The sequence below is a fragment of the Mobula hypostoma genome, chromosome 4, assembly GCF_963921235.1.
Source record: "Mobula hypostoma chromosome 4, sMobHyp1.1, whole genome shotgun sequence".
In the NCBI taxonomy this organism is placed as follows: Eukaryota; Metazoa; Chordata; class Chondrichthyes; order Myliobatiformes; family Myliobatidae; genus Mobula; species Mobula hypostoma.
In genome coordinates this window covers 23,075,279-23,087,900 of record NC_086100.1, presented here as the reverse complement: position 1 = coordinate 23,087,900, position 12,622 = coordinate 23,075,279, and positions in this window count along the sequence as shown.

Below are 12,622 nucleotides of genomic sequence, written 5' to 3'. Positions count from 1 at the left end.
CCCAGCCTGCCACAAGAAAAACTCATTCAAACCTTACTTAAGAGAGCACAAACACACTGTACCACCACCAAACTTCGGGCCGGGGAAGAGAAGAACTTATTTAAAGTCCTCCAGGAAGGTGGTTACCCACAGAATTTCATCAGGAGATGCTTACTAAGGAGAAAAAGTCACGCAGACCTTACTCAACACATGTTGAAATGTGTGACCTTGCTCACATCAAGAATATTGCAGAAATGACAGTTGACAGCTCCGACCTCAACGGCATCACAATCACTCACAAACCAATGGCGACTTTAGGGAAACTTACGTCAAGAACCAAGGTACCAGTAAAGACAACTGACAAAAGCAATGTGGTGTACAGGATCTCCTGTGGAGACTGCACCAAGAACTGCGTCAACCAGACAAGACATAAACTCTTAACTCTTTTACAGTTTAGGAGAGTCAGTGGCGCCTAACGGCAACTCCTTTGCTTGCATCTTCGGAAGCAGCTCTATTTCCATCTTTAATATCTCTATTTTTCCCTTTCAGGGTTCTTTTGAAGACCCTGACCTGGAGTTACATGCTGACTATGGTGTACAGGATCTCCTGTGGAGACTGCACCAAGAACCGTGTCAACCAGACAGGACATAAGCTCTTAACTCTTTTACAGAAACAAACTGGCGGTACGAAGACATGATCCACTGTCGCCGATCTTGGTACAGGAAGACTGAGAAGGACATCTCTTTATCTGGGACACTTCGGAGGTTCTAGTGCAGGCAGACTCAAAGCAAGTACAAGAATGTTCTTTCAGCCTCAGCTCAGTGATGCCCACAACATCATACCTGCCAAACTCCAAATGTGCTACAAATTCATCTGCCTTATTCCGTATACTGTGTGCATTCTAATATTGCACTGTAAGTCCTGTGTTCATCACCCTTTTCGACTCTGGTCCCATGTTACACCTCAACTCATCCCACTGACGGCACTTTTGCCCTATCATCTGCCTGTCCTTCCTCATGGTCTCACTACGCACTGCATCAACTTGTACACTAAACGCCCCGTCCTCAGCCCTATCACTCCAATTCCCATACCACTGCCAAATTAGCACAAAACCCTCCCCAACAGCTCTAGCAAACCTGCCTATAAAGGTATTGATGCCCCACCCCCAGGTTCAGGTATAACCCGTCCTTTATGTACAGGTCATACCTTCCCCAGAGGAGACCCCAATAATCCAGAAATGTTGCCCCCTGTACCACTTCCTCGGACACTCAATGATCTGTACCATCATCCTATTTCTTCCCTGACTAGCACATGCTACCAGGTGTAATCCACAGATTACTATCTTGAAGGTCCAGCCCTCAGTATCTTCTGTAACTCCCTGTAATCACTGTGCAGGACCTCTACCCCCTTTGTACCGATGTCCTTGGTGCCAATGTGCTCCACGACCTCTGGCTGCTCACCCTCTGCCTTGAGAATCTTTTGCAGAGGCTCTGAGATATCTTGGACTTCTCTTTGTGCCCACAGAATCTCCTGTCCATCACCTTAACCTTTGAGTTTCCTAATTCTATTGCTCCGCCTGACTTTACCCTTCCCTGATGAGCCTCAGAGCCGGCGGTCATGCCATAAGGCCATATGATATAGGAGCAGAAGTAGGCCATTCAGCCCATCGACTCTTCTCCACCATTCCACTGATTCTTCGCCACTATTCAATCATGGGCCGATCCAATTCTTCCAGTCATCCCCACTCCCCTGCTTTCCTCCCTTACCCTTTGATGCCCTGGCTAATCAAGAACCTATCTATCTCTGCCTTGAATACACCCAGTGACTTGGCCTCCATAGTCGCTCGTGGCAACAAATTCCACAGATTTACCACCCTCTGACTAAAGTTATTTCTCTGCATCTCATGCATTGAGATGCACTGACTGCTTACTTTTCCTGGTGGTTACCCTCCTACTCTCTGAGAGCATCCAGCTCCAAATGCATGATGTTGTCAGTCAGCATCTGAAGTTGAGTGCACTTCCCGCAGATGTAGTCATCAGGGAGACCGGTAGCTACCCTAAAATCCTACATCTTACAGGAGGAGCATTCTACTGCCTGAACTACCTTCTTGCCTGCACTCGTTATGCCTCTAACTTCTCAAACTTCATTTCACCAAGACAGTTATGAAATGTCATTTGGATATGGTAATAAGAATCAAAAGCTATCAATGGGATGGAAGTTCTACTAGTCGAGATAGAGTTTACAAAGAATGGGTAAATGCCAAAGACAGGAGAGAGAAAAAATAACTGAGTGACTTAAATATGATAAAAATTAAACATCTCCAACCTGATGGCATAAACATTGACTTCTCTAACTTCCGTTAATGCCCCTCCTCCCCTTTGTACCCCATCCCTTATTTATTTATTATTCATTATTATTATTATTATTATGATTTTTTTCTTTCCCCTTTTTTTTCTCTCTTTTTTCTCCCTCTGTCCATCTCACTATAACTCCTTGCCCATACTCTGGGATTCCCTTATCCTTCTTTTCTCCCTAGGCCTCCTATCCCATGATCCCTTCTCCAGCCTTGTATACCTTTTGCCAATAACCTGTCCAGCTCTTGGCTCCACCTCTCCCCCACCTGTCTTCTCCTGTCAATTCGGATCTCCCCCCCCCCCGCCCACTTTCAAATCTCTTACTAGCTCTTCCTTCAGTTAGTCCTGACGAAGGGTCTCGGCCTGGAACGTGGGCTGTACCTTTTCCTATAGATGCTGCCTGGCTTGCTGTGTTCACCAGCATTTTTTGTGTGTGTGACTTAAATATGTATGTTATTTTGTTGTTCTGTGCAGTCTTATGTCAAATATTTTGTAAACCTACATAAACTGTCCCATGTGCACATTTAGTGCACACATACTTTTGTCACAGGAAAAAAGTTTGCAATAACATAAAATTTTTGTGCACACTGACTACTAAAAATTCGAGGGAAAATTGGCTCTCAGCTCTAAAATTCTTTCTGTAACCCCTTGGCTCTCTTGCTCTCTGTTGCAATTTAAAGGCACTTCTCAGAATCAGAATCAGAATCAGAATTAGAATGAGGTTTAATATCACCAGCATATGTTGTGAAATTTGTTAACTTGGCAGCAGCAGTACAATGCAATACGTAATGATAGAGAGAAAAAGAAAGCTGTGAATTACAGTAAGTATATGTATATATATATTAGTTGTTGTTGTTGTTGTTCGTCCATCGTTGACGTCGATGAGGACCTTGACAGCATTTGATGCTGTCGAGACTAGCGCGTGATTTGGATTTAAGTGAGGGAGAGTTGCGCAGCGTCACCCTCACTCTCTCTTCCCAATTCCCATCTGGATCCAGTGGTGAGACAGAGTCTAGACGGCTGGAGATGGGACTAGGCGCAGTAGATGACCAGGACGTCTTCTGTGTCTTGTCCTGCTCTACACGTTCCACGACGCTTGCAGAGACCGCCTTCTTGACCGTTGGACCTTCCATTGGTCTTGTCAGCTTAATCCGCTGGAGTCTGTGTTCACATGCTGGGAAGTTAAATTAAACAAATAGTGCAAAAAATAGGAAAAGTTGTGAAGTAGTGTTCATAGGTTCAATGCCCATTCAGAAATCTGATGGCAGAGAGGAAGAAGCTATTTCTGAATCATTGAGTGAGTGTCTGTAGCTCCTGTAGCCTGAGCTTCTGTACCTCCTTCCTGGTGGTAGCAATGAGAAGAGGGCATGGCCTGGTGGGTGGTCACTCCAAGGAGAAAGGGCCGAGTTCACTCAACCTGTCTTCATACGGCATGCTCCCCAATCCAGACAACATACATACATAAAATCTATTGATATACAAGAGAATGCAGCTGCTGGAATCTGGACAAACACCCAAACTAAGTAAGGATTCAGTGAGCGAAAGAGCGACTGTGTAGGCAAAGGGATGGATCATGTTTACATTCAAAAACCCTCCATCAAGACTGAGCGTGTGGGAGAAAGATAGCTAATCTATAAAAAGTGAAAGGGAGAAATGAGAGTTAAGTGATAGAAGGAACCAGATGAGGTGTGGCATGATAGACAGATGGAGCCAGATGGCAGGGTGGGGAATGGAGATGAGAGAGTGTTGAGACGAGGCTAATAAGGTGAAACCAGACAAGGGGGAGATGATGGGTTATTAGATCCAGGGAGGGAGGGAATAACAAAGGTGAACTCAGGGAAATGAATCCCAGTTGGAAAGGTACTGTGGGAGGAGGGATGGGAGGAGGCCCGCGAGAGAAAGGCCTTGAAGTACCTGCCCTTACTGCAGGAGTGTAAAGACAAGGGATGGCAGGCATGGTTGTTCCCTGTGGAGATCGGCTGCAGAGGTTTCCCAGCCAAATCAGCATGGTGGTTGTTGTCAGCTCTGGGCCTGGATGAAAGGAGCAAAAAACAAGCAGCTCGTAGGATGGGGGAAGAGGCAGAACGAGCCTCTTGTTGGATTTGGAGTAGGCGAGAGGAGGGAAACTGGAAGCCAGGAGCAGATGGGCAGTGATTTGGCCACCACTGCCGATCCACCAACTGGAGAGTGTCGTGCTTAAGGGTCGAAATACTCTGTGAAGGTTGGGAACCACATGATGACATCTGCTCCTGGCTGAAGGCTACGGTTACCTTATAAGGTATCTGGAGAATGCACCCTAACAGGTGTATGTTACAAGTAGGTTATGGGTAGAATGGAAATATTTGGAGTAAATTAAGAAATGGAATTAAATTAATCTGGTGCTGCGGGGTAGGGGGAGGAGGAGGAACGATTGAAAATGTGAACATGAGAGAGATAGCCTAAGTGGACAGGTGGGAGAGGTAAAGGTACATACGGGTGGGTGCCTGCTAACTAAAACTCAACTATTCAATGTTTATACCTTCAGACTCAGGGATACAGAAGAGGAATCTGAGGCATTCAGATTCAAAATAACACTGTTGTTCTTTTACACAAGATACTCTGCAGATGCTGGAAATCCAGAGGGAAAAGATACCACAAAATGTTGGAGGAACTCAGCAGGTCTGGCAGCATCCGTGGAGAGGAATAAACAGTCGACTTTTTTGACAGAATCCCAGCACGGAGGGTATTTAAGAGTTCCAGCAAAACAGAGTGATCCTCTGCCCATGCTCCCTTGCTTCTGCAACCGTAATAAGACAGGTTTCTCTTGCCAAGCACGTGCCAATGTTATTGAAGCAATTTTATTGAAAGGTACATTGGGAGCTCTGCCAAATATAGAAGAAATTCCTGCCTGATGAGATTTTACAATTTTCTGTAGGTTGTTGTAGCATTCAAATAATGTTGAAATGCTATTACCTCAAACAACTGCAATACCACTTAGCGTGACTTAGTATTTCTCCATCCATAAAACAATTTGTGAAAATATCGTGAGACATTAATGGTGCGCCTTTTTCACTCACTTCTCAGAAATCCAACTTTTGCCACCATATGTAAGTAAATTTGGTGTAGTACCAGCAGAAACACTGACCACTCAGGTGTTGTTGCTTCTTTCGTTCACCCACCTAGTTCTCAGCTTTAATGTTAATAGCATGTACAAAACAAGAAACAAATTAATAAGCTGCAGTGATTACATTAATAAAAACAGGTCTCCAGAGCAAATAAATTTTTACCACAAAAATATTTTTAAGACAAGACAATTTTGAACGCAAATTGTCCACACAGATTTTAAAAGTGATAGTTGCTCTCGACAAAGTCAATAATTATGAAATATGTTCTTTGCACTATTTAAGTCAGGGGAGCCTCTCATAGATTTACCATCTCCAAACAGAAACTGGGCACGGCCTGCAAAACTTAGCGTGAAACAGGAAATGGTGGAAACACTCAACAGCCTCGGCAACATTCTTCAGGGAGATAAAGATAAATTTGGTTGAGTTGTTCTCTGATCTTGACAATTTACTTGCAAATGTTTCGTCATCATGTGAGGAGACATCATTAATGCACTGTTGCTTTTGGCGTGTCCTCCAAATACTTGCCTTTATATACTTATCAATCGATTGTATAACTATATAATTGAATGATGAAAAATTAATTTCCTCCCCTTCCCATCCTTCTATTCCCCACTCTGGCTCTTACCTCTATCTTGCCTATTACCTCTCCCTTGTTCCCCTCCTCCTTCCCTTTCTCCTGTGGTCCACTCTTCTTTCCTACTAGACTCCTTCCTCTCCGGCCGTTTATCCTTCACACCCACCTGGCTTCAACTATCATCTTATAGTTATCCACCTTCCCCTCCTCCTTCTTTTCCAGTCCTGAAGAAGAGTTTCGGCCTGAAACATCAACTGTTTATTATTTCCTTAAATAGTGCCTGACCTGCTGAGTTCCTCCAGCATTTTGTGTGTGTTGTCTTGGATTTCCAGCATCTGCAGAATTTCTCTTGTTTATGAAAAGCTTTTGTTTGAATAATGCTGACCAGACAAATCATGAAATCATTGAAGTGGTAAAAAGAACATGATTTCAGATTATACTGCTGTTGTACAGAAAATGCAGTGCAGGCAGACAAATAAAGTGCAAGGGCTATGATGACTGGAAGATGAATGTTTGTCCTTTAGTGTGTGAGAGGTCCATTCAGGAGTCTAACAGCAGTTAGATAGAATTCATTCTCGAGTCCAGTGCTCTTAAACTTCTCTATATTCTGTTTGATGGGAAAGGGGAGAACGGAGGGTGAGTGGGATCGGAGGGATTCTTGGTTATGATGACTGCTTGTCCAAGACAGCGGGAAGTGCAGACAGAGTAGCTGGAGGGGAGGCTGTTTCTCATGATGGATTGTACTGTCTTCACGGCTCTCGGCAATTTCTTGTGGCCTCGGACGGAACAGTTGCATCTGGCTATGATATTTTCTATGGTTCATCTATAAAAACAGGAGAGAGTTATTGAGGATGTTCCAGATTCCACATCTGATCACCTCTAGTTAGCTTCAGGAACAGTAGACACTATCACTCCCTGAACATACAGTGCTGTATCACTGCCAATAACAAAGTCCTTGATCCACTTTTCAGATTTGTTCCTGATTCACAAAAACAGGAAGTGCTCTAATGTTCTCAGATTCATTTTCCTACCCCTGCCCAATTGTTAATAACACTATGATTCCACTCTGACCCATGGTTCAATCATGGGAATTGCCTGCGTGTTTCCTGGATTTGCGGCCACTGCAGCCAACTAACAAACAGAGATTAAGTTATAAACAGAATATCTTTTACTTATGGAGTAATTATTGACTAAACAGTAGTGTTTGGTACAATAACATTTCAAAGACTTAAAAAAGTATAGTGTGTTTCTAAAGGTGCAGTTGCGTAACATTACACAACATGTACGTTGCCTGACTTGAGACAGACTACATGCTGCCTTTGTTTAACTAAACCTTGGCTTCAATCATATTGTACTTCCCAAACCCAGGTTATTATGTTGGGCTTCCAGCCAAATGGCAGAAACACTGGTTTATGGGAGAAACTTCCAGTTAATATTGCTTTGTCCTTTCCTGTACCTCACAAATATTATTTGACATCAACCTGTTCCATATTATTTACATTCTTGAACAAATTCTTGGTCACTTTGTTAACAAAGCTGAGATTTCGCTTAGATTTTCCTTCTCTTCTGTGATTAGTCTTCACATTTCTTCAGCAAAGCAATGAGATGGGCAGCTACGTGCGTTGGTGCACCTGACATAAATTTCTGAAGGCTAGTATTAGAACTAAAGGGTTATAGAGAAATACAACACAGATACAGGCCCTTCTACCCAACCAGTCCATGCTGACCACAGTGCCCACCCAGCTTGTCCCAATCTCCTACATTCAGTATTCAGTCCATATCCCTCTAAATCCTGTCCCACCATGCACCCATCCAAGTGCTGCTTAAATGATATTGTTGTAGCTGCCTCAACCACTTCTGGCAGATCACTAGACATACTCACCACCCTCTGTGTGAAAAGGTTGCCTCTCTCACCCCAAAACCATGCCCCCTAATTTCGGTCTTCACTACTCTAGGGTCACATCTACGTTATCCATGCCTCTCATAATTATAAACATTCTTGTTAGGTTGCACCTCATTCTTATATGTTTCAAGGTTTAAAGACCAAGCCTGGTTATGCCCTTATAAATCTTTCTGTACTCTTAAAAGGGAGACACTGCCTAGCGGAGCGGTCATCAAAGGAGCGGTCATCGACGGAGCGGTCATCGACGGAGTGATCTGTGGCAGAGTAGTAGGGCTTTGGCTCATTCAGGCTTCAGCAATAATGTTTCGAGGTGAGGTAAGTTACCTGTGAGGAATAAAAACAGGAAGTATGTCTGTGAGGCCGGTGATCTGTACTGGGTGTCAGATGTGAGATGTCTGGGAGAATCCCAGCCTTCCGGTCGGACACATCTGCCCCAGGTGCGTCAAGCTGCAGCTCCTTAGCATTAGGGAACTGGAGATGCAGCTCGATAACCTTCGTCTGGTCAGGGAAAGTGAGCAGGTGATAGAGAGGAACTATAGGCAAGCAGTCACATTGGGGCCTCAGGAGACTGGTAAGTGGGTAACAGTCAGGAGAGGGAAGGGCAGGAGTCAGAGGCTAGAGAGCACTCCTGTGGCTGTTCATCTTGACAATAAGTACTCCTGCTTATTGGGGGTGGGGGGGAGATGGCCTACCTGGGCAAAGCAACCATGGCCGGTTCTCTGGCACAGAGTCTGACCCTATGGCTCAGAAGGGTAGGGAAAGGAAGAGGATGCAGCAGTGATAGGGGACTCTGTAGTTAGGGGGTCGGAGAGGCGATTCTGTGGACGCAGGAAAGAAACACGGATGGTAGTTTGCCTCTCAGGTGCCAGGGTCCAGGATGTTTCTGATCGTGTCCACGATATCCTGAAGTGGAAAGATGAACAGCCAGAGGTCGTGGTACATATTGGTACCAACGACGTAGGTAGGAAAAGGGAGGAGGTCCTGAAAACAAACTACGGGGAGTTAGGAAAAAAGTTGAGAAGCAGGACCTCAAAGGTAGTAATCTTGGGATTACTGCCTGTGCCACGTGACAGTGAGTATAGGAATAGAGTGAGGCAGAGGATAAATGCGTGACTGAGGGATTAGAGCAAGGGGCAGGGATTCAGATTTTTGGATCATTGGGAACTCTTTTGGGACAGGCGTGACCTGTACAAAAAGGACGGGCTGCACTTAAACCCGAGAGGGGCCAATATTCTGGCAGAGAGGTTTGCTGAGGCTATTGGGGAGATTTTAAACTAGAATTTCTGTGGGGTGGGAGCCAAACTGAAGAAAGGGAGGAAGGGGTGGTTGGCTTACAAATATAGAAGCTTGGAGACAGTGTGAGAGGGAAGATAGGCAGGTGATAGAGAAGGGAATCGCTCAGACTGATAGTTTGAGATGTGTCTATTTCAACGCGAGAAGCATCATGAACAAAGCCCATGAGCGTAGAGCATGAATCAGTACTTGGAGCTATGATGTTGTGGCCATTACAGAGACTTGGATGGCTCAGGGGCAGGAATGGTTACTTAAAGTGCCAGGCTTTAGGTGTTTCAGAACGAACAGGGAGGGAGGCAAAAGAGGTGGGGGCTTTGCACTGCTGATCAGAGATAGTGTCATGGATGCAGAAAAGGAGGAAGATATGAAGGGATTGTCTACTGAGTCTCTGTGGGTGGAAGTTAGAAACAGACAGGGGTCAATAACTCTACTGGGTGTTTTTTATGTACCACAGACATCAAGGAGCAGATAGGGAGACAGATTCCAGAAAGGGGTGATAATAACAGGGTTGTCATGGTAGAAGATTTTAATTTACCAAATATTGATTAGCATCTTCCTAGAGCAAATGTTTAGATGGGGTGGAGTTTGTTAAGTGTGTTCAGGAAGATTTATTGACATAATATGTAGATAAGCCTATAAGAGGAGAGACTGTACTTGATCCGGTATTGGGAAATGAACCTGGTCAAGTGTCAGGTCTCTCAGGAGAGCATTTTGGAGATAGTGATCGCAATTCTATTTTCTTTGCCATAGCATTGGATAGTGATGGGAACAGACAAGTTAGGAAAGCATTTAATTGGAGTAAGGGGAAATATGAAGCTATCGGGCAGGAACTTGAAAGCATAAATTGGGAACAGATATTTTCAGGGAAATGTAAGGCAGAAATGTGGCAAATGTTCAGGGGATATTTGCGTCGCAGTCTACATAGGGTACGTTCCAATGAGACAGGGGAAGGATGGTAGGGTACAGGAACCGTGGTGTACAAAGGCTGTTGAAAATCTAGTCCAGAAGAAAAGAAAATCTTAAGAAAAGTTCAAAAAACTCGGTAATAATAGAGATCTAGAAGATTATAAGGCTAGCAGGAAGGAGCTTAAGAATGAAATTGGGAGAGCCAGAAGGGGCCATGAGAAGGCCTTGGCAAGCAGGATTAAAGAAAACCCAAAAGCATATGTGAAGAGCAAAAGGATAAGACAGGAGATAATAGGACCAATCAAATGTGCCAGTTGAAAAGTGTATTTGGAACTGGAGGAGATAGCGGAGGTACTTAATGAATATTTTGCTTTGGTATACACTACGGAAAAGGATCTTGGTGATTGTAGGGACTGTTTATAGTGGATTGAAAAGCTTGAGCATATAGACATTAGGAAAGAGGATGTGCTGGAGCTTTTGGAAAGCATCAAGTTGGATAAGTCTCTGGGACTGGATGAGATGTACCCCAGGCTACTGTGGGAGGCTGAGCCTTTGGCAATGATCTTTTCATCATCAATGGGGATGGGAGAGGTTCCAGAGGATTACAGGGTTGCAGATGTTGTTCCCTTATTCAAGAAAGGGAGTAGTGATAGCCCAGGAAATTATAGACCAGCGAGTCTTACTTCAATGGTTGGTAAGTTGATGGAAAAGTTCCTGAGAGTGAGGATTTATGAACATTTGGAGAGGCATAATATGATTAGGAATAGTCAGCACGGCTTTATCAAAGGCAGGTCATGCCTTACAAGCCTGATTGAATTTTTTGAGGATGTGACTAAACATATTGATGAAGGTAGAACAATAGATGTAGTGTATATGGATTTCAACAAGGCATTTGATACGTTTCCCTATGCAAGTCTTATTGAGAAAGCAAGGAAGCATGGGATCCAACGGGACCTTGCTTTGTGGATCCAGAACTGGCTTGCCCACAGAAGGCAAAAAGTGATTGTAGACAGGTCATATTCTGCATGGAGGTCTGTGAGCAGTGGTGGCCTCAGGGATCTTTTCTGGGACCCCTTCTCTTCATGATTTTTATAAATGACCTGGATGAGGAAGTGGAGGGATGGGTTAGTAAATTTGCTGATGACACAAAGGTTGGGGGTGATGTGGATAGTGTGGAGGGCTGTCAGAGGTTACAGCGAGACATCGATAGGGTGTTAAACTGGGCTGAGAAGTGGCAGATGGAGTTCAACCCAGATAATTGTGAGGTGGTTCATTTTGGTAGGTCAAATATGATGGCAGAATATAGTATTAATGGTAAGACTCTTGGCAGTGTGGAGGATCAGAGGGATCTTGGGGTAAGATTTCATAGGACACTCAAAGCTGCTGCACAGGTTGACTCTGTAGTTAAGAAGGTATACGGTACATTGGCCTTCATCAACCGTGGAATCGAGTTTAAGAGCTATGAGGTAATGTTACAGCTATAGAGGACCCTGGTCAGACCCCACTTGGAGTACTGCACTCAGTTCTAGCCACCTCACTACAGGAAGGATGTGGAAACTATAGAAAAGGTGCAGAGAAGGTTTAAAAAGATGTTGCCTGGATTGGGGAGCATGCTTTAGGAGAATAGGTTGAGTGAACTTTGCCTTTTCTTCTTAGAGCGGCAGAGGATGAGAGATGACCTGATAGAGGTGTATAAGATGATGACAGGCATAGATCGTGTGGATAGTCAGAGGCTTTTTCCTAGGGCTGAAGTGGCTAACAGGAGAGGGCACAGTTTTAAGGTGCTTGGAAGTTAAGTACAGAGGAGCTGTTAGGGGTAGGTTTTTACATAGAGAGTGGTGAGTGCATGGAATGGGCTGCAAGCGATGGTGGTGGAGGCAGATATGATAGGGTCTTTTAAGAGACTCCTGGATAGGTATTTGGAGCTTCAAAAAATAGAGGGCTATGGGTAACCCTAGGTAATTTCTAAAGCAAGTACATGTTTGGCACAGCATTGTGGGCCAAAAGGCCTGTATTGTGCTGTAGGTTTTCTCTGTTTCTGTGTTCTTTCTAGTTTAATCATTGTTTTCCTACAACAAGGTGTCCAAAACTGTTCTCAGTACTCAATGTGCAGCCCCTTATACATCAACTTATACAATTGCAACATAATGTCCCTCCTCTTATACTCAGTGATGAACAGAAGCAGATGAAGGCCAACATCTTAAACAGGTTTTTTCACCATTCTGTTTTCCTGTGACACCGCTTTCAATGAACTGTAGACTTGTAATTTTCAGTGCCTTTGTTCCATCACACACCTTATGCCCTACCACTCATAGTATGTCTAAACTGTTTGTCAGAGATATTGAACCTGATTCTGATTCTGATTCTGAACAGGAAATTCTGGAAATACTCAGCAGATCGGACTGCATCGGTGGGAGGAGACAAAGAGTTTATATCTTAGTTCAGGCCAGAGACATTTTGTCAAGTTGGGAACGGAGATGAAAGAAGCTTGTGCTGCTGCAGGGAGTGT